This window comes from Homalodisca vitripennis, chromosome 4, assembly GCF_021130785.1.
Source record: "Homalodisca vitripennis isolate AUS2020 chromosome 4, UT_GWSS_2.1, whole genome shotgun sequence".
NCBI classification, from domain to species: Eukaryota; Metazoa; Arthropoda; class Insecta; order Hemiptera; family Cicadellidae; genus Homalodisca; species Homalodisca vitripennis.
In genome coordinates this window covers 821,615-846,501 of record NC_060210.1, presented here as the reverse complement: position 1 = coordinate 846,501, position 24,887 = coordinate 821,615, and the positions used below count along the sequence as shown (strand labels likewise).

General features: G+C 31.7%; 1 protein-coding gene across 4 annotated transcripts in view; it reads right to left on the bottom strand.

Moving 5' to 3' along the window:
- Positions 1–24,887, bottom strand: part of LOC124358884 (solute carrier family 2, facilitated glucose transporter member 8-like) — a 36,152-nt gene extending 11,265 nt beyond the window's left edge. The window contains exon 1 of one of the 4 annotated variants that reach the window (XM_046811125.1): positions 24,740–24,887. The gene's annotated coding sequence lies outside the window, so the exon portion shown is untranslated. Of the gene's footprint in view, positions 1–19,842; positions 20,104–24,739 lie in introns of those variants that run through there. The other 3 variants (XM_046811123.1, XM_046811124.1, XM_046811122.1) reach the window with 3 other exon arrangements.

The following is a 24,887-nucleotide window of genomic DNA, read 5'->3' as shown; positions in this document are numbered from 1 at the left end:
AAGATGCTCCTTACCATTTAGCTTGCTGTGAAGATAAATGTCCAAGCTTTATATGAAACCAACAAATGCAACACAGTAACTTCATCACACATTCACATGTGTTGATAAGCTGCCATATCATCACATGTGGAATATGTTATATGATTAAACTTCAGAGTTACACATGCATACAAAGAATAATGTCAGTATTAAATTCAGTATTAATTAAACCAATAGTTGTGACTTATACATTATTTCATTTTGGAAATTAAAAATTCATAACAACATACAAATTTTATTTAAAAATTCATGAAGTTAAAATTTACAACACAGTTAAAATTAATAAAAGATACACATACAAACACATAGATGAACAAGCTAAAGAATCTTCAAATCAGTACTAAAGTATTTACAATCTGATTCTTTATATACCATAATAGTAATCAAAATATTCATTTGTCAAATAATAGAGGATTTAATATTATGGTTTTTTTTAATGATATTACCATTTACATTGTTCAAATCAATAGGTTGCCTATTAAAACACTTTATGCCCATTGCCTTTTTTCATGGTGTCAACTCATGGGCTGGTATGGCTAACTTACCTCTGTTTCTGGTTAAATAGTGATGGTCAATCACCCATCAGTGAGACAGAGCTCAACTTTTTAACTGTATACTAAAATATTGTAAAATATAATTACTGCAAATTGTTAGTATATTTAAGACTATACATTTGTCATTAACACGTTCATTCCAATTTAGATGTAAACATATCCCCTTTTAATAACTTTCCCATGTTTATCTTAGATGCTCCACCATAGATATTTAGTCTAAACGATTTATGTGAGTCAATATGTTCAAAATATACAGTTTTAAAGTATATAAAATTACTATAGTCTGTACAGAGCAAACAAACTGGACAAAGCTTTTTTAGCAACATGATCAATATAGGAGCTCTAGCTTAATTCACTACCTATATGTAATCCCAGGAACTTGGCATTATCCACTCTGTCAAGTTCAAACTCCTTATGGTGCACTTCAAGAAGACCCACATTTATCTTACATTTTACTCTAAAATACATGAAGCTAGATTTTTAGAATTAAGCAAAAGTTGGTTATTTGAAAGAAAATTTTGAACATTTTCTGTATCTGATTTCTAATTGTATCTGTATACTTTCCAGTGTCAATAAATTTGCATCGCCATCATATAGGCTAATACCATGTTTTCCTTTGTCTTGATTGGAAGTTCTGTAAATCTTTAATATAATAAAAAAAAACAGAAATGGTCTTTAAATAGTGCATTGCGGCACACCAATATTTAATGAATTTTAATTTTGATTGTGTGGTTACAGATTGATTATGGCTATTGGACGAGAGTAATAATTTCTACAATACTTTTCCTATTTGTTAACTATGATATAAGACATTTTAGAGGAGGTAGTCTTGTTCCTAATTTTAAGACTTTGTTTATTAGTTTAATATATGGTACACCATCAAAAGCTTTTGTAAAATCTATAAATACTCCTAGCACTTATATCACTCTTATCCCTTGCATCAATGATTGTATCTATGCAATTTGCAGCCACAGAAATGACAGGGTGATTTAATCGAAAACCATGTTGTTCACTGTTATAAAGATTATAATCCTCAAAGTATGTAACCAGTTGTCAATATGTCACTTTTTCATAAATTTACGTGGGCATTATGTATGGGCAGATAGACAGACAGACATAAAAGAAATTTACACAAAACATATGTGCAGCCTATGTGCTACTATGTGCAGCCAAATTTCATGGTGGTCATGCACCATCAGAGAACACATTGTTGTCAATGTAGTAATGGAGTCTCATGCAAAATTAATTTCGATTTCATGATACCATGCTGACTGAAGGACAAACAGATATGAATATTTTTCAGCCTCTCGAGTAACAGACTTCGCTAAAGCTCAGTCACTGACGGGTTTAGATGTTGGGAACTGCTCATTCACAGCCAATGTGTTATTGGAGTTTTACCAATTTTAAGGGTTAACAAGATTGTCTACAACAATAATATAGTATTCATTAAATAAAAAGCGAATAGTTTTCTACGGGTTTGTGTAAATTGTATTGTCTACTTTTATCTTATCTATGCCATTGCTTCCTGTGGTTTTGTTCCTAACTTGTGAATTAAGTTAATTCCAGGTTCTTTTCGCACATTGTTAGAATTAGAAATGTTTTAATTTAAATGAGGTTGTTTAGATTTAATAACACTTTTATAGATCTTTTGACAAATGCAATTTCCTTATTCTTTGTAATTTCTTCTATATTATTTAGTTCAATATTTTTTTCTTTCTAGTTCCAGGTCGCTATTGTACCATTGCAATGATCCAGTTTCATTCCTGCTGCTTACTAGAGGGAAACATAAATTAAAATAATATTTAAAGACATTATAAAAAAAGTTAAATTTATAATCAACTTAAGCCCTATAAACACATAACAAACTTTCTTTGCTTAACAAAGTTAAAAAATGTTTCAAATTATTATCTGCAAACTTTCTAGTCATTTTGCTAACAGGTTTATTACTGATGTCATTTTATCCGGTATATTGATAGTTAATAATTGTGGATCATGATCAGATGGAAAGATGTTACTTTAATTTTTTTTTATCATCGACTGAGATTTGTTTATATTCAGTTACTTTTGTAGGACATTTTATAACATACCATGACTTGCAATAGTGTCAATAAGTAGTTTATGTATATTACAATACGGATTTAATACATTTATATTAAATTCCCCCCACTATTACACTTGGAAATTTTACAGAGAATGTTTAATGTGGCACTTAATCTAGTCAAAAACAATAAACACCAGATCCAGGAGAGCGTTAAACTCCAACCAGTACAAATTAAATATAGTACGCTTGGTTTGTAATCAATCAGAGAGTATTTAAACTAATTTGATTCACAGATCATAAGTTTAAACTTCTAATTTATCTCTTGTTTGTGCATAATATGACAACTCTACAACTAGAACTGAAAGTTCACGCAAAAAAGACAATATTCCTGAACATCCAGCAATATTAAGCCTTTCTAATTTTAAGCTGTAATTTTATGTTCACATTTAATACTACTATGTTCGTGACTAAATCTTCAAATGTTATCTAGGGACACACAATACTTAATGGCCATAGGCTTCATTTATACTTGCATAAACGTTGGATGTTTTAATGCAATTTATACAAAAAACTGAAAACCTCTTACTTTCAGTTCATACTGCTAGCCAAACAAGTAGCATTAAGTGTATTCTTAAGTCTGTCTGTCTTACTATTAAAAATATATTCAAGTTGGCCTTGGGGATACTACACAGTTGAAATTAGAATTACAAAATAGGACTGGCGCTCGGCATAGGAGGGGGAGCGGCGTTGCCTACGTTAACGTCGCTTGGTGTTACAGGGTACAGCATGATCTGCTAGCCACGCGCGTTTCACTGACCGTTTATTGAGTCTTCAATTGATTATATTATTATTCTATCAATTTATTTTCATTACGGTTAATAATTTTGAGTGACTTTTGGGTCATTTACACAAAAAATTATTATCAAGTTACACTCATGACCTTGTATGAACTTGTTTGCTCATACTTTTCGTTTTGGGTGTTAATAAATGAAACAAACTCACGTAAATATTGATTTAAATAATTACATAAATATTTGGTTGCACATTTTAATTTTAAATATCATTACAATTGGCTAGATAATAACTATGATGTAATTTTAAACCAGTACCTATTCATAAAAATTATTTAAAATATGATTTTTTAAGTGTATAGTTTTGTCGTATTTGCATGCGGAAAATAGAATTAAAAATATATTCATTTTATTTTTTTCGAAAAATTAAAACGATATATATATATATATATACATATATATATTTTTTTATATATATATATATATATATAAATAGTAAATCTATCAAATTAAGCAGGATAAGAAAACAATCAACAAGCATTAAATGTTAAATATTTTTATTTACATATACATATTAACTGTCATTCAAACAATAACGTTTAATTAGGTCTAGTTTAGTATCTGTACTCTGAAAATTGTTTATTACGTTTACACTTATTTAAAATTCATCAAATTGTAGTACTCTACCTTCTGGGCATAATTGTTGCACTCCACTTAAGTCACTTGTCACTTTCATTTTCACTGTCATGTTGAGATTCATCTGATAGCAGATGGTCAAAGCGATCTTCTCCCAAATTTTGGGTCAACGCCGAAAAAGCACTGCTGTCGTCGCTGGAGTCGTCGTCGCTGGAGTCGTCGTCGCTGGAGTCGTCGTCGCTGTTTAAGCGTGATGATGAGCTCTTCAATCGCAGTTTCCAGAACACCCTCATTTTCCCACGCATCCTCTATGGTTTTCCTTGTATGTGATACAATTTTTTTCCATCATCTCCTGTTACTAAGTCTATCCTTCCTTGGTTAATCTTGTTACTTCCGTCAATAGTGAACGTTTTATTGTTTTTTGCAACGTGTCCTTTGATTTGGGCCCAAATCAACTCTATAGCATTGAAGTGCAGTGATACGGAGGTAAACGAATTACAGTATGGCCCACGTTCCCTTGGCTAACTCATCAATAACATATTTGTGGAAAGCGAGGCTTGTCGTAAATTTATTACTTCCAAAAGTTCTGCTTTCTTCATGTCTGCTTCAAATGGGATGTTGAATTTCTGTAGCCATTCATTCCACCATCAAACATTTTTTGAAGCCATTTGTTGGGGCCTTGTCCAATACTTTTGAGTGGGTACTTAGCATTATCACATACTATGGATTGAGGATTCTTCCAAATTTGGAAGAAGATTGCTTACAAACCAGCCTTAAAAACTTTTCGTGGTCCATTTCTTCATGGTAATCACTCGTTTTTTTCGAAGAGAAAAAAGTAAGAAGGCTGTTTGGAATAAACCCTTTAGAATTACCGGCGTGGAAGAGCAATATCATTCTTTTCCCCCTTTACCACAGAGGTACGGACATTGTACCTTGAACAGAGTCGTCTGTCCAAGCGTTTGTTTGGGAGTGATTTGTGTTAACCCATGTCTCGTCAATCCAGACTGACTTCATTCTAAATTTAAGTTCTTCATTTGACGAAGAAACCTACAGCGCCATGCAACTACATCTGGTCCCTTTCAAGAAGTACTTTCCGTTTCCCAACTGACTTGTACTTGAAGCCAAGTTGTTTTAAAACAAGTGAAAGTGAAGATTTGCAACCGTTAAATAACATCAGCATCCTTCAATGATTGAATTAGTTTTTTTTTAAAGTTTGGATATTCCTTTCGTCTATAGTATTGGCCATACACATGGCGACGGATTGCATCTTATTTGGATAATTATCGAGGTTTTGTAACTCGTTTCTGACGTGGAAGTTTCTTTTTGTTTGGGGTATGTACTTGTCCACTTCCTCCCCTCAACGATGTTTTTTCTTTCTTCTCTGAAACAATTTTTTTACAACGGTATTTTTATTTATGCCCAGGGGCTGCTGCAGTTCGTTGTACAACTTTGGCAACGGGTAAAAGAGTGGGCCATTGTTTGTTTTTTTCCTGGATGGAAATATTCTTTGGGCAGTGCAAACAAGTTTTCTGGCTTGAGTGCGCAGAGGTACACCACGTCCTACGTTCTGATAATGTAAACGCTTATGATGAATGCGCGGACGCCCACGACGTTTTACAGTTTGATTTTCTGCATTCATGATGTAAATATAATCATTAACATAACCAGTACGAAGGTTATGAAAGTACAAAATAGTTTGTTACACTAGGCCTAAGTCACAACTAAGTCCTGAAAAGGACTGTTTAACATCGGTAACACCACTATAGTTTACACAGAACACGAGACTACAAAGTGAAACGCACGAATCGGTTGCTGGGCAGAGACTGAGACTGAGGAGTGACGTTGGCGGATGTGAAAACGGCAACGCTGTGCGGTTTACTCGAAGCTGATTGGCTGCTCTCAGCCGTCGACCGCAAGCCCCGCCTCCCACACGGTCCCAGTCCTATTTTGTAATCAATTCGCCTATAGTAAAACTTTTCTTTGAACCAGGAACATCACTTTTCACTTCATTATACCCCATACTGACTTTTCTACCCCCTCCACACAAACACACCACTGATGCAGCTTGCAACTCCAGAAGCCTCGGAGGAAAACAACGTGTTTTATTCGCTTTGATCAATAAAATATAATTCTGTGACAAAGACTCTGTGCAAATTCAGTGAATGAGAGTCCATTCCATAGTTTTTCAGGTTGATTTTCTCTGTGTATGACGATAATAATTGAAGCTCTCATGTTCTTCTGAATGTTTATACAATATTGGTGGTAAAAATATCCAGCGGAATATTGTCCTGAACACAATCAATGTATATCAACCACAATATGATCCATTGTTTTGTCCAGCATACTACTGTTCAAATCAATTTTAATCTGACCAATAAAACTTAATCACATATATGGAAGAAAAGATGTATTTCATAATTATTTTACATATGCATTTATTTAACATAGCATACAATAATTTTAACTTGTGAGTATTTCAGTTTAAAACAATATTGTGTGTGTTTGTATAGTTATGAGTTAAATCTTTAAAACTAATTATCTAGTGTAATTGTTTCAGTTGTGTCTCAACAGACTATTGAATGTCTCAATGACTATTAATACTAATTTCATTAAGTTAACTTTACACAATCAAATTTAACCTACTAAGATTTAAATAGTAATAACCATAATTAATAAAAAGTCATAAAAGAAACATGTTATAACCAAATATTGCGCCTTTGAGTTCCGTATATGTTTATTTCTTTACAATAAACTCAACCACAATTATTATAATACCACCATCACATGGTACAGAAAAGGTTTCATTGGAAGATTTTTATTGAAATCTTTTTATTCATCAGCTGATTATCTTTCCTCTTACCAAAATAGATTTTTATTTTACTATCTATATGTCATCTTATTCTTAATGAAGTATCAGTTTATACAATTTTATAATTATAGATTCTTAAGTTATAACTCAACAGTCTAAGTTGGTTCTCCATAATTTTAGTATTGGACATGGGTTTTGTATGCTGATTTTTTTTTTTTTTTTGTTTTATACAATGTGTTACATATAATTATCAAATTCAAAAAATTCTTTATTGCCAGAACATCTTTACAATGTATAGCAGTGTCAGAAACAAATTCAGTATATGCATATGTGCTGATATTAATCAATAGCTTTTTTACAATTTTCTTGAAACAAATTAATTTTCAAGAGATTTAAGATGAGAAGGAAGGGTTGTAGAGTAACTGTTTTGTCTGTTTTCAGCAAAACAATTTAAAGTGGTTTTAATACTACATTGAGATGTTCTATAAGAATTTGAGTTTCTAGTCATATGGTTATGTACAGATCTATTTGTAGGTATTGGCATGTAAATTTCTTTTTGTATACAAATATAGGCAATCTGAAATATAAAGTGCAGGTAATGTTAAGTATATCACCTTTTTTAAATAAAGGTTTACAGTGAGTCCTTATGTTTACATTAGCTATAATCGTAATAGCATGTTTTTGTAAAATTAATAATTTTTAGGTTATAGAATCATTGCCCCATTACAATAATTCCGTAAGATAAGAAACTATGAATGTCAGGCATAGTAGGCAGTAATGAGGATATTTGTAGTTACAATATATCTTAGCCTAATTAATATAAAAATACCCTTACACACTTTATTGCATAAAACATTTCAACGTGTCTATCCCATTTGATGTTACTCTGAAGAATAACTCCTAAGAAACTTAACATAGTCAACTTTCTGTTATGTCTAGACGGTTTTAAACCAAAAATTGTAGAGTCATGGGTTTTATCTTTATTTAGACAGAATGAATTGGCAGCTGACCAGTCCGTTGATAGTGTCACTAATTATTAGAAAGAACATCATTAGCAAATAAAATGTTATTACATTTAACTTGTACAAGCCAAGGTCATCAGCAAACATATAAGAGCTCGCATGGTTAGTAGGAATAGTACCAGGTAAATCATTTATGTAAGTAAATAAAAAATACTGGACCCAGGATTGAGCCCTGTAGGACACCAGTTTCTTTACATTGTTCTTACACTGTTCACACTGTTCTGGCTTTTAAACAGGCAGAAAAGAAAAAGAACTTATCAAAAGAGGGATACAAAGCATCCACCATCCATGAAAGTTTCAGGGCAAACAAGCTGCAAATATAGCTGTAATACGCACTTCCAGTAGCCCAGGGGAAATATACAACTCAACTCCCCACACTGCCTAGTAGCACTATCTAGACACACCAAATCCTTTCTTTACGTGACACCATGCAGGAAATGACACAATAAGCAAATGGATCCAGCAGACAAACGCCCTTGACAATAAGGAACTCTTAGCATTCACGGCAAATAACCTCACTACTGACCAGCTGAATAGAAAAAGGCCATAACAATCAACACAGGCCAAAGTACTAACAGGCAAGAAACAAACCCACAATCAGCAGCAGCCAACCACAGACCACGATTTTTTTAGACAAAATCCAGCACAGCAAGGAAAGAGACAAGACCAAAGTGAAACACAAACCACGAAAATACACTCTGGAACTCCAGCTTCAAAAAAAATAAAACACCTCCTAAACAACAAAGGTCACGCGGCCACACCAAAACATTGTAATGGCCCACCAAAATATAGATGGGATCAAAAATAAAATAGAACGACATGACACACTTCCTTCACTCCCACAACCCCGAAATTCTCATACTGACAGAACATGGACTAAACAGCGCAAACCTAGAAAACATCAGAAAATACCAGAGTATGAACTCATTGGAAGGTGTTCACAAGGACACAACATAGGAAAGGTGGTGTGGCAATATTCAACAACAAGAACTTAAAAAGCAAGGTCAGCATAGTATCCATCTCAGACTCAACAAGTGAAAATGATCTGTGAATCCATAACACTGAATATAAAATCTCAAAAACTGCTTTCTATACCTAGTGGGAGTCTACAGACCTCCACATTCTAACCTTGAGAACGCTATTGATACACTCTCAACAGAAAACTAGACAAAATCCCAAATCCAAATAACCCGATAGTCATAATGGGTGACATAAATGTTGATAACCTGACAGATAGTCAAGAAAGCCAAAAGCTTAATGGAAGCTCTAGAGGGATTCAATATTAAGAGATTAAAAACTAACTCCTACTAGAATCACCCACCACAGCCAGACCTCTATTGATGCCATCTGCACAAACATAAGTGAGGATCAAGTATCCCCATAGTGTGATCACCACAGGGCTTTCAGACCACACTGCTCAACTGTGTCGTGTAACCGTAAACATTTGACAATCATATTCCAATAAAGTCTAAACAAAGGGTTATAAATATGCACAAAATGGAGGAAATACGAACAATCTTAGCAACCCAAAACTGGGCAGATGTAAATATCTAAAGAAAATACAGAGGCTGCCTTCACTGCTCTGGATAGTGTCCTTGCGGTTTACTCTGGACGCGGTATATGCCCACATAAAACAGTACAAATAAAGAAAACAGGGGGGGACGAGTAAAAAGAGAGTATGGGATGCCGAATGTGAAGAACTTAAAAGATCATATTTAGAGGCATTAAACCCGAGAAATCCTCACTGGTAATATAGAAGACAAAAATAACACAGCTCTCAGAAGAAAAACTATGACCTCAAACTGAAAGATCTGAGGAAAAAGCACAATGTACACCTTATAGAGCAAGCAGAGAACAAATCAAAAGCGCCTTATGGAAAGTAATAAATTCAGAAAGGAAGAAAAAAAGAGTGAGACTTCAGTTTTAGAAAACCTGAATATAGAAGGAGGCATGCACAGCTCACCCAATTAGAATAGCAAACTACTTAAACAGTTTTTTTGTGACAATTGCAGATAGAACACTGAAACAGAACGAAAGGGAAGAACATGGCAACAATAGAAGGACCCATGTTGAAAATATATTGGCTCAAAACCTCCAGCTTTACAAGGCAACTGAAGAAGAGATAAGAAAAACTATAGATTCAATGAAGACCCAAAACCTTCGGCCGGAGGAAGACGAGATCTCATCTAAATTACATTAAATACTGTAAGAAATTGAACTAGCAGCCCCTCTAACAAACCTAATAAATAAATCTCTTAACGAAGGAGTATTTCCTAGCACTTTAAAAATGTCTAAAATATATCCAAAATACAAAAGTGGAAAAAACCACTGAAGCAACCAGCTAACAGCCCAATCTCCTTAATACCAAACTTCTCAAAAATTCTTGAAATGAGTAGTTACTCAACAGACTCACAGAGCATCTTCATCAGCATAACCTTTTTACCTCTAAACAGCACGGCTTCATCATAGAAACAGGTTCCAACAACAACAGCCATTACGCAAACTCATAGAAGGCCTCATAGAGAAGCTAGAACAAAGGCTACATTGCCTCAAACAATCTTGCTGGACTTCAGCAATGCATTTGATTGCCTGGACCAACAAACTGATAATAAAAGAAACTAAGGGTTCTCGTAATTCTGGAAAAGGAATGCACAATGGTTACAAAGCTATATAAGTGACAGGAAACAGTTGGTAGAGATCACCTATGAAGACAATCACGTCCTACAAAAGATGAAATCACAAGTACTACCAATAACTAGAGGAGTGCCACAAGGATCAGTGCTTGGTTCCTGTCCTGTACATTCTTCTAGCAAACGATTTTCCAAAATACCTAGAAAACTTCTGCGAGGCGGTCATGTTTGCGGATGACACAGGGTTGATTGTTGCTGCGACAAAAATAAAGAACAATTGGAAATAAATTCCTATGTTGGCTTTATAACATGGCAAAGCAATACTGCTACCAAAATGACCTTGTCTTAAATGAAAGCAAAACCTGCCAACTCATCTTCACAACAACCCCCAAACAACCATCAGGGGCTCCCAGACATCACAACTGTCAGTATAAATAAATACTTAGGCATAATTTTAGATAATACCCTAACATGGACACCTCACATAAAACCAGTTTATTATGCAATAAATTGAACTCCAGTCTCTTTGTTATTAGAAGAATGAAACAGCATCAGCGACCATAAAACAGCATCTAACTGCCTACTAATTCACTCTTTGAGTTCCGCAGCTTCGATACGGACTGGTAGCCTGGGGAGGTACAAGTGACACAAAATCTGCAAAGAGTACTGATCATACAAAAAAGAGCAATAAGAACTCTGAACGGACCTGGGCCCCAGAGACTCTTGCAGAGAGGCTTTTAAGGAGCTCAAAAGTACTGACAGTGGCCACTCACTCTACATCTTGAAACTGTGCTCTTTACAGTATAAAATCGGGCCAAACTAGAATGGAAGAACAGCATTCTTATAACACCAGGTACAGAAAAAACACAACTTTCTGCTTGACGCCTCACACACCTTAGTCTATACGAGAGGAAGCCTTCCTATAAAGGAGCCACCTTCTACAATCGACTGCCTGAGAATTTCAAGAGGCTGCCTGAGAAAAAACTGAAAACCGCACTGTCAGACTGGCTAACTGGGACCGATCCATCTACCACAGTACGAGAGTTCCTGAACTGGAGTGAACCCATTGACAAAATAAAAGAAAAACTATAGAAAACTTTTATGATGTTATATCATAACCTTGAAATTTAACACTTTTTTTACCTATGTACAGTAAAATATTTTTGTATGTATGTAAAATGTAAACCTGTGTTTTTTCTTACAATTGTAATGTTTTTGACGCAATACTATACTCTATGTATATGTAAATAAAAGATTGATTGATTGATTGATTGATTGATTGACATTTAAGTATTGTGAAAAGTAGCCTTCATAATAAACTGCTTGTAGCTTGTCAGACAAGTAAGACCTTACAAAACTTAACGGATCTCCTGTATTTGCACCTTAAATAATTAAAACAATCCTTATAACATGCTAGAACCATTGCATTTAAATTGTTCGTATACAAATAAACACTGATCTTTCAGACGTCTAAGATCATCATTATACACCAATTAGCTTTAATGAGAATGTACATTTACTATAACAATTTTTACAGGAAACACAAACGTCAACAATGTTTAATAAGTTAGTTTAAAAACCAATCAAACTTCTCATCTACTGTTAAAAGAAAGTAGAGAACAGCAAACTTGTTTTAACTTAATAGCACTGCAAAATAACGTGAGCTCACACAATTAATTATCCATGCAGCTCCATCAGCTGCTGCTAAACGTACACTGCAACTCCTCCTCCACTTGACGCTTAGTCCCATAATGAACTGACACCTGCAAAATGATCAGAAAATCATAGGCAATTTTAGACAAAAAATCTTATCAGGATGTATTGTAGTGGCTAATATTATCAAGGTAAGAACTTGACCTAAACCAGGCCTACATTTATTTCAACTTAATAGTTATCATTAAATTAAAAATTGTCAACAGATTTAAAATAATATTATGATTATTAATATGAAGCACTTAAAATAGTTTACATTGAAATCTCCACTCAGTACCAGAGATGAATTTGACTTCATTCCTAGAATTCTATACTGATAATAAATTGAATAGTCCTTCAATAAACATATTGAAATTGTTTTCCACGGGCACATGGGTAACACACCTAGACAGGAAGGGTTTCAACTCTTAAATGTAAATGGGTAGCTATTTCACATGTACCTTCAATTAAAGTTCCAACCAAGATATGTTTTATTACTACAAAGTTTTAGCTAGCATTTTATGGGCTAGAAAAAATATTATATGTTTACTTCTTTTATGTAAATTAAAACATAAATTTAAAATAATGGAACTAATATTATTTAAAACCATGGCTTATAGACTTTAGTCTATAAGGGCATGTATTTAAAATTTAAATTACCTTTAAAGTAATGAAGCAATGTTATTATTATTTTTATGAATAAAACGTATATACATATTGATTTTAAAATGTTATTGAAATTACTATTTAAGTAAAGATTGGTATAATACTTGTAAGTAAACGGCCATTTATTTTTTCTATTAAGGTTACAATTTGTTAAATCACTTCAAATTAATAAAATGTTATGTAATGGAAAATGTTATGGTGTTTATAATAAAACTGTACTTTAATAATTTCATTTAACGACCTTTTAAATTTACGTTTCCTATCCAGACACATACCACAGTAGTATCACTTTAACAAACACCAAACACGTGTTGCAAGGAGTGTTTGTCTATTGCGGGGACTACCAGCTGGAAATGGTCATAGATAACAGGAAGTCATGTCATGGTTCAATAATATTGCACTGTGAAAGTCAACATCAAACATCCTCTGTTGTTGTGAGTTGAGTAAACATCAGTTTGGTTCAGTTGATAGATGTACTATCATTAACATATAAAGACCATTAACAGATCCTATCGCATTCTGAAATTGGACAGTAATATTAATCTCAAAGTATTTCAAGGAAAATAATTATAATACTATCTATAAAAATGTCTTCCTTCAGTGCTGTTTAAAACAATATATGCTCCAAAAACAATAACTCTTAGAACTATACAGCACTTGTATATTTCAAATCTAATTTAATTTGTTACTGTTGTTAATAAACTGTGAATTATTTCATCTTTTTACCCACAAGTTATATACAGAATAGTCAGACATACTGTCAAGGAGACACTCTCATGTCAAGGACGACTTTCAGAAACCTGAAAATAGCTTGTAAAATATGTCATAGATTTTGTAACAGGTAATGCCAGGTGTCTTCTGGCTCGCCAACAGTATCTGAACAAGGTTTACAGCAAACTTACTATTAGAAATAGGCCTGAATTATTTATTTATTAGGTTTTGCATTAAACATTTATATTGATGCAAATAGTTATGTAAAATACATAAATTTAAAAACAAACACTCCAATAATGTATTTTTATATTTCTGTGAGGCCTTTCGTGCTCAAGGAACACATCACAGACCTACATAAAATAAATGAAAGGCCTCACAGAAATAAAAAAATACATTATTGGAGTGTTTGTTTTTAAATTTATAAATAATTCCAATAAGAAAAGAGCTTTTAGAATGTAGTTATGTAAATACTTATTTAGAAGTACTTATTGAAAGAAGGATAAACAATACATTAATGTCAGTGTGCCTTATTCATTCTTAACTAGATATTGTTTATATCATAATTTTATTTCCTTAGAGGAAATCTAAGTTCAGGTAAGGTTCAGGTTCTCCTATTAGCATATACAGCTCAGATACTATTTAAATAATTAACTAATATAAACATGAAATAAAAAGATAATAATAATTTGACAACAACACACTGTTTTGCAACATCAGGTTTTATTTGAGTTATTGTTTTGCAGGTATTAAAGTTTAGCTGGCAAGATTTGAAGTTGTTGCTACAATCTGAATGAAACAAGAATATATTAACGTTTCACTGTTAAAATTACTTCATTACAGTTGATAAAAATCACAAGAATGTTAGTGATAATTTCAAAAACTACATTTAGACTTGTTTGTATTGTTTTTTTTTTTATCAATTATAAAGTATTTTTATAAGATTTATAAGGAAAATGTTCTAAAAATCTGTCATGCTGCTGTTTTGAATCCATATCATGCTCTGTCCTTCCACTTAGCAATAGCAATGAACAAATCAAAACTTAAATAAAACAACATAAATCTCTCACACTAACTCAAATCGAAACTGATTTTAATCCAACAAAACATTTAATCATAAATTACAGACTAAATTTAAAAAATGTTCATAACTGAAACATTTTTACTTAGTAACATAATTTAACCAGACATAAATACCTTATCCATGATCCTACACTTGAAGACAAGTTGACTTGCCCAAAGCACTTATAGGCCATTTAGACAAGACTACAAGTATAAAGAAAGAAAAAGTGAGTACGAGTAAGTACATGGAAGAAAATAGTATATTTCATTACTGTCAGAATGTATTTCAGTTTAAACTATGTATTTTGTACTGTTACAGGTTAAATATAAAAATGTGTTACCATCTACTGTGTTATTGAACCAAAAGTAGTTGCATTTTTTACACAAAGTCTAATTTAAATATGTCTAAAAAAAACGTATTCAGGAGTGGGTTGTTCTCAACAATTTAATAAGTTGTAGTTGATTCTTTGTTTAAAGTCTGTTATTAACGACGGAAGGTTTGAAAGGATAAAAGGATTTCAGACATTTGCTATCGTTATATTTTACAAAAGGTATAACACAACGTTTTGAGGATTGGAATCTATCCTCTTCGTTAGGTGGGGGAGGTATTAATGCATAGAAAAATAAAGAACAGAAAGAAGAAAAGAAGGAACCAAAACATAGGGCCGGAAATGACTTGTCTTTACCCCTTCCCCTCCTGACCATCGTCTTCCTGTCCCACTGTTTGATATGACATTATGCAGTGCCAATGAAAGAGCTGACATCAACATTCTTGTTAGTTTTCCACTGTAGCATGTGCTAGTGTGATGTGTGATTGTGACTCTCATACTCATGTCTTGTGCTCGGGACTTGCATCCTCCTTTGCAGTGACAACGCCTGGTTTGGACTCCATGCTAGCTTTTGGGTATGTGTGAACCCTTTTCTTCTTTCTGTTCTTTATTTTTGTATGTATTAATACCTGATGAAGAGGATAGATTCCAATTCTCGAAATGTTGTGTTATACCTTTTGTAACATATAACAATAGCAAATGTCCGAAATCCTGTAGTTAATGTAAAGCTATTAAAATCACTAGTCATTTCAGAACAGCTTTTGGGTATAGAACAAAAACATGTATTTTATACAAAAATTATGATTATTAAATTTACTTTTTAATAACAATAGCATGTAAAAATAAAATAATAGTTTTTTTTTAATTAATAACAATCTGTAAAAAATTAATAATTTAGTGTTGAATTGCAATCAACTTTTAGTGTATAATCAGTATATTTTTTTCTATTGTTAACAATAAAATAATAAATATCGCAAAAATAGTTATCAACAGAATGAATATTTTGTAATAAATACATGTAATGAAATGCTGCAGTTTGCAGCAAAAGTTTTAGTTTGCACATTTTACGTAATGTCAACAAGTTCAAATTCGTTACACAGAGAAAATCAACCTGAAAACTATGGAATGGACTATCATTCACTGAATTTGCACAGAATCTGTCACAGAATTATATTAAAGTTATTAAGTTATTAAAAAGTCAATTTTATTTATTATTTAAAAACCGTCACTATTTTGTGCTATCGAGTAAACATTATTAGTATTTACGATATTTAAAACAAAATTTTAGTGGGAGAGTATCTAGGCATCTTTCTCTAACTAATGGAAAACTGAACGCTCGCCCCTCTCTTATTGGGCCGTCTTCTCCTCTGCAGCTGTTTCTTGCGTCTCTCTGTAACGCACTTATCAACGTATATGGCGCTCTTTGTCAGCATTTCTTTTCAAATAAAATTATTGAAATTTTAAATTGCAGCAACTGTAAGACTTGTCACAATTAAAAAAGGCAACTATATACCATTGAATTCGCAATAAAAATACCTACATTTTCATATTTGATTTTTTGAGAAAAAGAATGATGGGAAATTTTCACACCCATTTACCTGTTCACACCTAGTTGCCAGGTATTATTGCCAGAAAAAAGGTAGGCAACGGTGTTGTAGTATATTGTATATGTATTGAACTTTCCATTCATAATGAATTTAAAATGAAAAAGAATGATGGTGTTCACATAAAAAATTTTAATGAAATAAGTTTTAATTAAAAATAGCCTTGCCAGGATATGATATGGCAACTGACCGCGTTTGTGATTACTGTATTTATTAATTTTTAAATTTAAAAAAATTATTTCATCTGGTAAAAGAATAAGAGGTCCATGTATACAGCGGGATGTTGTACTATAAATAATACATTCAAAGCTAAAACACTGCTAATTTTCTAAAAATGTATTATATATATATATATATATATATATATATATATATATATATATATCAAACTTTTGAAATGATGAGAATAACAGTCTTTTGAAAGGGTTTCTGTTTCTATACAAATAATACTGTTCTTTGTAATTCAGTTTTTTTTTTAAATTTCTACATTTACTTGTATATCATAATCAATTTAATTAAAAAATATTGTAATAACACAATATTCTTTGTTTAAGTACAGAGTAGGCCTTTTTCTATAACTCCTGTATTCTGCAGCTTCTATTTATGTCAATAATTTGCACAGTGTTCTACAATTTTTCTTTGGTTTTACCTCATATCTTCTTGTCCAAATTTTCTTTACATTGCAATTTTACAAAAGTTTCTCCATTTTTATTGCCAACAATTATGTTTGTTTTGATCATGGTAGGAAGGGAAATGTTTTCAATAGCCAATTTAGTTATTTATACTTTTGACCCCGTATTATATACAATAGGGATTTGTCATACAACTTTTTCATTCAAGAGATGTCACTGAGTTATTACACTCTTAACCAATAGAACAAACACAACTCATATAATGAATGTGTGCTGAATTTCTGGAAATGACAACAAGTTTATTGGCCTTGGATGTAACAATATTTGAAATCATTATCAATTATTATATTAAATATTTTTCTGATTGAAGTCTGTAATGTCAAGGAGATTAATCTCTCTAGAAAGTCTGGAACAGTGCACTTTGCATTCCTTCAAAGCAAATATTCAAATGTATTGTATTTATATTTTTAGGGAGACACTACATTAAAAGACTGGCTTTCTCCATTTAATTCATTGTCAGTGTTAATAAACTTATGAAGAAAATTTTCATCCCTTTACAGTACCGGTAGTTGTCTAGACAGACCACACAGAGCTCATAAGAGGGGAAAATATCCACTCCTACAACAGAAGGATAGTAGCCTACCACCATCTTCCAGCAAACCATACCACATACTATTGCAGAAATCTTTTGTACATTGGGCGAAAAGTCTTTAACTGACTTCTACAGAATCCGAAAACATTCCGAGGCCAACAACTGAAACGACACCTTCAAGAATGGTTGATGGAGCGATCATTTTACTCAATGAAGGATAACTTTGAATCAAGACGATAGACATTGTACAACAAAACGTATGTAACTTTTTGAGGAACGTTCATCTCTTAAAGAAATTGTAATAAAGACCTTTAAATTTGAAGAAATATACTACAAACTACTGCTGTAAATATAGGGTCCATAAAAATGTAATAACACATTAGAAAAATAAATCAATAGCCTAGTATATAAAAATAACTGACTGATCCAAAGTAATTGCCAAAATCAATGATAACAATTGTCTTAAAACAAAATTACACTGTCATAGAATACAGTTAATTTTTCAACTCAAATGAGATTAACTTAAATATTAAAAGTACAGTTCATACTATGTCTACATTTAAATCACAGCTACATTAATATTACAAGTTATAGATGCAACCATAAAATTTTATAGGGAGAAGCAAAATATCCGGTACAAAGGTATGGAACTACATAATAGGATGGTTCAAGGTTACTCCCATGGTAAAATTTTGGGAAATGGATATCTGAAAATGACATTAAATTTATGTTATTCTAGTGCTTTAAATGTTGCACTGTTTTACTTAGTCTTCTTAGGACGAGGATTAAGAAAAATTCAGACTTTAATGATCTAGCAATCAAGAAATTTGTACAACAGCCAAGAAGATTATGGATTAAATCAAACAGCAAGGACGTCGCCAGCAAGCGGCTCTAAAGGCTCCCCCCAAATTTTTAATTTTTCAATTACTTTTTTAGTAAACGATTATTATTATTTAAATAATTGAGTACTACTGACATATATAAGAACTTTTTAAGGAACAAAGTAAGACCTTACTCTCTGTCAACTACGGGAAAATATCATTTGTCTGGACCTCCCCTCAAATTCTTTCCTGGCTATGTTCTTATCAAACAGATCTAGCAATCAAGAAATTTGTATAACAGCCAAGAAGATTATGGAGTAAATCAAACAAAGCTAAATGTTTGTGTATTAAATAGACTAGATATGTAATAATTTTTGTTAAACAAAAATAAGCTATGTAATTGAAATGTTTATTTTTTATCAATTTAAGATTCAATACAATTGTTCATGAGCCAGGAATGCACTTGCAATTCTTTGCTCTGTTCTATATTGGCAAGTATTATTTGATGTTTTAATAATCCTAGATATATGAAAAGGTGTAAAAATTAGTAAACACTAAAATTAGCTATTTTTATTTGAACTAAACCGTGAATATTCCACCTTAATTGATAAAGTTATTATGAATTTCATATTCATTGCACTATTTTTTAGTAAACAATATTGAAATATAATAATTTAGAGATTTGACTATATTCAATACTATCAACATGTATTATTGATAAAACGATAAGGTACCGCTTATAAAACGCTACCATTATTAATGCAACATTGAACATTGTTTTGACTGAAACTAAATGGCAAAGTACAATTTGTCTGGCTATCTGTTAGTTTGTCTGGTTGACACAGACAGATATATTTCCAATAATATGTTTTACCAAAATGTGAGAAAATGATGTACCCAATACTAATTTTAATCAAACATCAATAGATATTTTTGTGGTTTTTAATTCTCTTGATGTCTTGGAATTACAATGTATCACTTTTAAAAACAAAAACAAAATCCAGGCAGAAAATCAATGCTACCGGTACAATTCTTATATGAGTGTAGCTAAGAGTAAACAGTTCGGAAACACTTCTATAGCCACTGTCTTTATAGCTAAATATAATAAATATTTATTACACATTCTTTATATTAACAGGTATTTCCCAAATGTAACTTAGTTATATACGGAATGATGGTTTTAATAGAAGACATAAATTATAGATGTTTACCAATAATTGGGTCCAAATGATGCTGTGTTATATAAGTCACGGCATCCCATCAATGCTTCACTAACGTGATATTAGATAATGATGTTAAAAATATTGTTCTATTTCACTGTTGACGAACTTTTTCCAAATGTAAATACAGTTGCAACGTGGCTTATAGGTTGTGTGTGAAATTTACGATGTTGCTATACTACGATAGGCTGCCGACAGTCGTTGCACGGACACCAACATCAGCTGATACTACTGACAGATCTGGTTACACGCTACAGCTGTACTCAACATGGCGTCAAGATTGTATAGGTCATAATGTCATTGACCTTGGATGACAGGACCTGCTCAATTGCTAGCATTATATTCATATTCTAATTATTTTAAAACCGTTTAGAGCCATTTGGCGGACGCATAATGAGTTTAAGTTGCATTTTGTAATATTGTAATCAATATTAATTAGTTTTATGCATTCGTGAATGTGAGATGTATCAGAAATAACTGTAGAAGTACTTCATTGATCACTGGAATAACATGTAGTATTACTCTTGCACGTATTGTTGCAACCTAATTTCAGTATTATGTAAATTGATTTATAGATTATATATGCAGCAATTTGTAGAATTTTGACATATAAAATATTTAGGCAATGCTTAGTAATTTAAGGCATATTTATGAATGTGAGTCATTTGCATTTTATTAAACTTCAAAGTTTTCTTGGACAAATTATAAAGTTTTTATATTTAAACTGAAAATTATTAATAACGTAACACTCTATAACACAACCTAAACTTATTTAATCTAATTAATTCAAAGTCAAATAACATAGGTTGCCCATGTCAGAACAAGAAGTCTTTAGAATTTATTTACATGTACCTATACCAAGTATGGAACACTTTATATCTTTGAAGTCAACAATGAACAATGTATGAAATATAATTAGGTTCAAAATTTGTCTGTATGTCTATCTAAACAGTACAAATGTGATTTGTAGTGTAGCCTACATATTTCTTATATGCTCTTGTATTATCTAAATAATTTTTCATAGATTATTCTAACACTATCATGTATGATTATTTCGGTTTTAGCTGCAATAATATTTACAATAATAATTGCAACATTGAAACTGTCTGCATTATCATTATAGTAGGTCTATACAAGTTCCTAACAAAAAACTTACATAATGAACATATGCCCATAATTTTTCCTTTACATGTTGCTATGTATATTTTATTTAAAGATTCATTACTTGTGAACAGTTTGTTACAGCATTGGAATTTTGCAAACTTTTTATCCACGGTTTTATTGGCAACTTAATCTTTCTTTTCATCTATATAATTTACTTTTCAACAGTGACAATTTAAACTGCACCATTTTCCGTTTTCAAGCAGTGTTAGTATAAATAAACTTAATATGATTGCCAAAATGTAATCTTTGAATTTAAATTTTTTTTTCCCCACAGAATCTGGTATAAATCCCAACCATTGTATTTCCTTTGACAAAAAGAATAAATGATTATCTGTACCCTTATGTAAATTAATGGAATCAATCCAATTAAAAAACATGCGTTTATATAAGCAGAAAATATTGGTTAAAAAACCATTTAGTATGGTCACCCTTATTGTATATTCCATTTTTACCTGTCCAGATATAGAACTGACTAGAGTTTGGCACTGTTGGCAAAACTATCTCAGAACCAGATTTTCAAAAGAAAATCTCAAAAAATGGTCAATGAGATTGTCAGGAGAGTTTCCTGGCCAATCTAATATCCTTAACTATTCTGTGTGAAAATCCCTTTTTCGGATGTACGACAGAGTGCTATATCTGTTGGAAAATGCTGGAGCCATCTGGAGACAGTGTCTGAAATAACTTATGACTCTGAAACCACTAACTCAATGTGTTCATTTTCATTCATCATCCCATTTATTGGTACAAGTGCCCCAGGTCTCATTTTCCTTTTGGGGGTGTCTAACATATCAAGCAACATGCTTTGGAGAAACCTCTTCATCAACACATCTGTTCATGTGTTGTACTCTTATAGCTCACTTTGTGCACAAGAAAATTACTTTCATCTGAAAATAAAACTAATCTCCAATACTCCTTAGTCCAGTGTGTTTGTATTTTTTGTCCAGTTTAGGCATATTTTCTTTATGACCAGTCAATAGTTGTTTTTCACTGGCCAGGAAGCTGGTTGACTCCCTTCCAATAAGCAGTAATGGACTGTTAAATCACAAATTTGAGTTCCTGTATATAAGCAGTGAAGGGTTGTTGAATCACAAATTTGAATCAATCTTTCTTTGTTTAACAAGACACCAATTATGGCAGTAGTTGATCTCACTTCCACATTTTACAACTCTTTATTTGGAGAGGGGTGGAAGCACTAAAATAAATAGATAATTTAAATATGTTCTAAGAATGTGTTTATTTTATTGCAAGTGAAATTTTACATACATTTACTTTACTATTTTTTTTATATCAAACGAACTATAATAATTATAGTTTCATGTAAATGTTTTTTTTCTGAAACAGTAGTTTTATTGGCAAGAAAGCAGGTATACAAGATATGTGTTAACTTCATGTTTATGACGCAGGCAAAATAATTTTTACTAAGCAAATTAATACGAATAATTAATTACTGGTGTGGGTTAATGGAAATGAACGGAAATGAATCTGTTATTTTCCCAATTTCTGGCTAAATGAATACACCCAGACCATTTAATATCTAAAAGCGCAAACTTTGACCAGCAAGTGAGTGAGTCTCAATACACCTATAATTTAAGACCATTAAACTAATAAATTTGTATTAATTACATGTAGTTAATAATAATTATTAAGACACACAAACATTTTTTGCTCAAGGCCTCTTATGTTCATTTTATGGTTAAAATTACAAAATAATATTTTCTTGGATCAATTTTTCTTAATTAAATTTAATGTAACTTGCAGTTACAGTTGCGTCACATTAGCTTTTCCTGTCACATTTTTAGAAATCTTTATTGTTACATAAATTTACTTTATATTAAATAAATGTTCGAAAAATTAAATTCTGGAAGAATAATTATTAATAATGGCTCTTCCAATTATTATCTTTCTCAATTTCTCTTTTGCATCAAAGCTGGTGTGTGCCTTTCTATTTCTTACAAGACCTTGTTTCCATTCATTTCTTGTAATATTCTTTCTCAATAGTTGATTTAATTTTAATGATAATATAATACCATAATTAAATGGATAAAACATGAAAGTGTCAAGAAGGATTAGATTTGAAATCTATAAAACATTTTTTTTTTTTAATTTAAATCAGAAAATACTAGAGGATGGACATGAAAGACACTAAGCTGAGGGAAAATAATATCTACCCCAGAAACGATTAGCAGTTTAAATGCATAATTATTGTTAGTTTATAAGTAACCTAGGTTAATGCCTTTATTATAATCCAGGAGCCTAGAGCAAATTTGCATTGTAAAAGCACCTAATCTGGTTTGTCTTTAAATCATTAGAGAAAATTCCCCTAAGAAACAAACTGATCGTCCGCCACAGTAATTTTGGTGGAGGTCGAAATGAAAATTGTTAAAAATATAAAATTATAATATTTTTTCAGAACATATTTTTATTAGCTTGATGCACTTAAAATCAACTGTCAAATATGCAAATCAATGTTGAATCAGCGCCTGATAACCATATACAGACCCTTAAAGTGATGACTCAATCGCTTAATCTCAATGTCTGATGGTGATATAACTGTTATTTATGAGTTTGACGGTTGGCTTTAAGTGTATAAAGCTAGGAAATATATAATCTAAAAAAATATGATCATAACCCTTTCGATACCCTGTCATTTCAACCTCCACCAAAACTAGTGTGTCTAACATTTGATTTAATTCTTAGAAAATATTCTTCAGTCAATTTCATGAATAACTATGTTTTGTCCCTTAGCTCGTAGACATTTACTTTCACTAATTCTCTTTAAAAACTACTTTTTATTCTTTTTTTGTGATACAATTGTTTGAGTTAAAAAAAATGGTGTTATGGTTCCTTTCTATCTCATTTTAATCGAACAGATTGACAAAAGACTGAAATAAATTAAATGTTTTGTTAAAAAAGTACCTAAATTCTAAAAGGGCGGCATGTTAATTGACTGTGTAGGGCCCCAGTTCAAGCTTAGTTTTAGAATTTACACCTAACAGTATAGCTCATGTTTTTACCCAGAAGTTACAGAATATGTGGAGTGCAAAATTGACAATGAAATACTTATACGTGTTAGCATCTAAATCTAAGTTAAAGCCACATACATGGTCACAGGTTTAAGTTTGCCTCAATAAAATAAAATAAAATAAAATTTCCAAGATTGATCATTTAGATATTGATTCCACTTAAGACTGATGAAAAAACCTAAAAGTAGATATATTATGGTAGTATGGTTAATGCTGATTCTGTAATATCCAATTCTGAGAGTAGAATTGATCAAAAAGACTAAGATAGGCTCACAATAACATGTTTCAGCTACAATATTCAAGTTTTCATCACATAAACTAAGGTTAAAGATTTATCCAGTATTGACTATAAACCACAAATGGCTTGTATTAATGACCAAAGCACCTATCAGTTTTTTCAAATGGGCTCTTAAATAATGTCAGTCATTACTTTATCAAATTATCAGTTGCTCTTTACTTGTTTCAACAAAAATAAAAAGAAAGGTAAATTAATTGTATAGGTTAAAATATCGGTACACTGATTAAAAACCACGTCTTATCCAAATTTTCTTTAAGTTTATTATTTCAAAGAAAATTGAACTAGTTTTAAACAAATATTAAAATGTTCATGCAATGTAACAACAATATGCTATAGGTTAAATGTTAATTGAGTACTTTTTTACTAGAAATTACTTTTTACTGACTGTTCTAAAAACTCCTACCTTGCATGTCAAATCAAATCAATCTTGTAAATAGAAAGTAGTAATACTCGTTCAAATAATATACCAACCAAAAAACTATTGTACCTTTAAATTAATTGATCTAAAGTACACATCACTGAGAATTTCCTTCACAGGAAAAGAGAAGCAA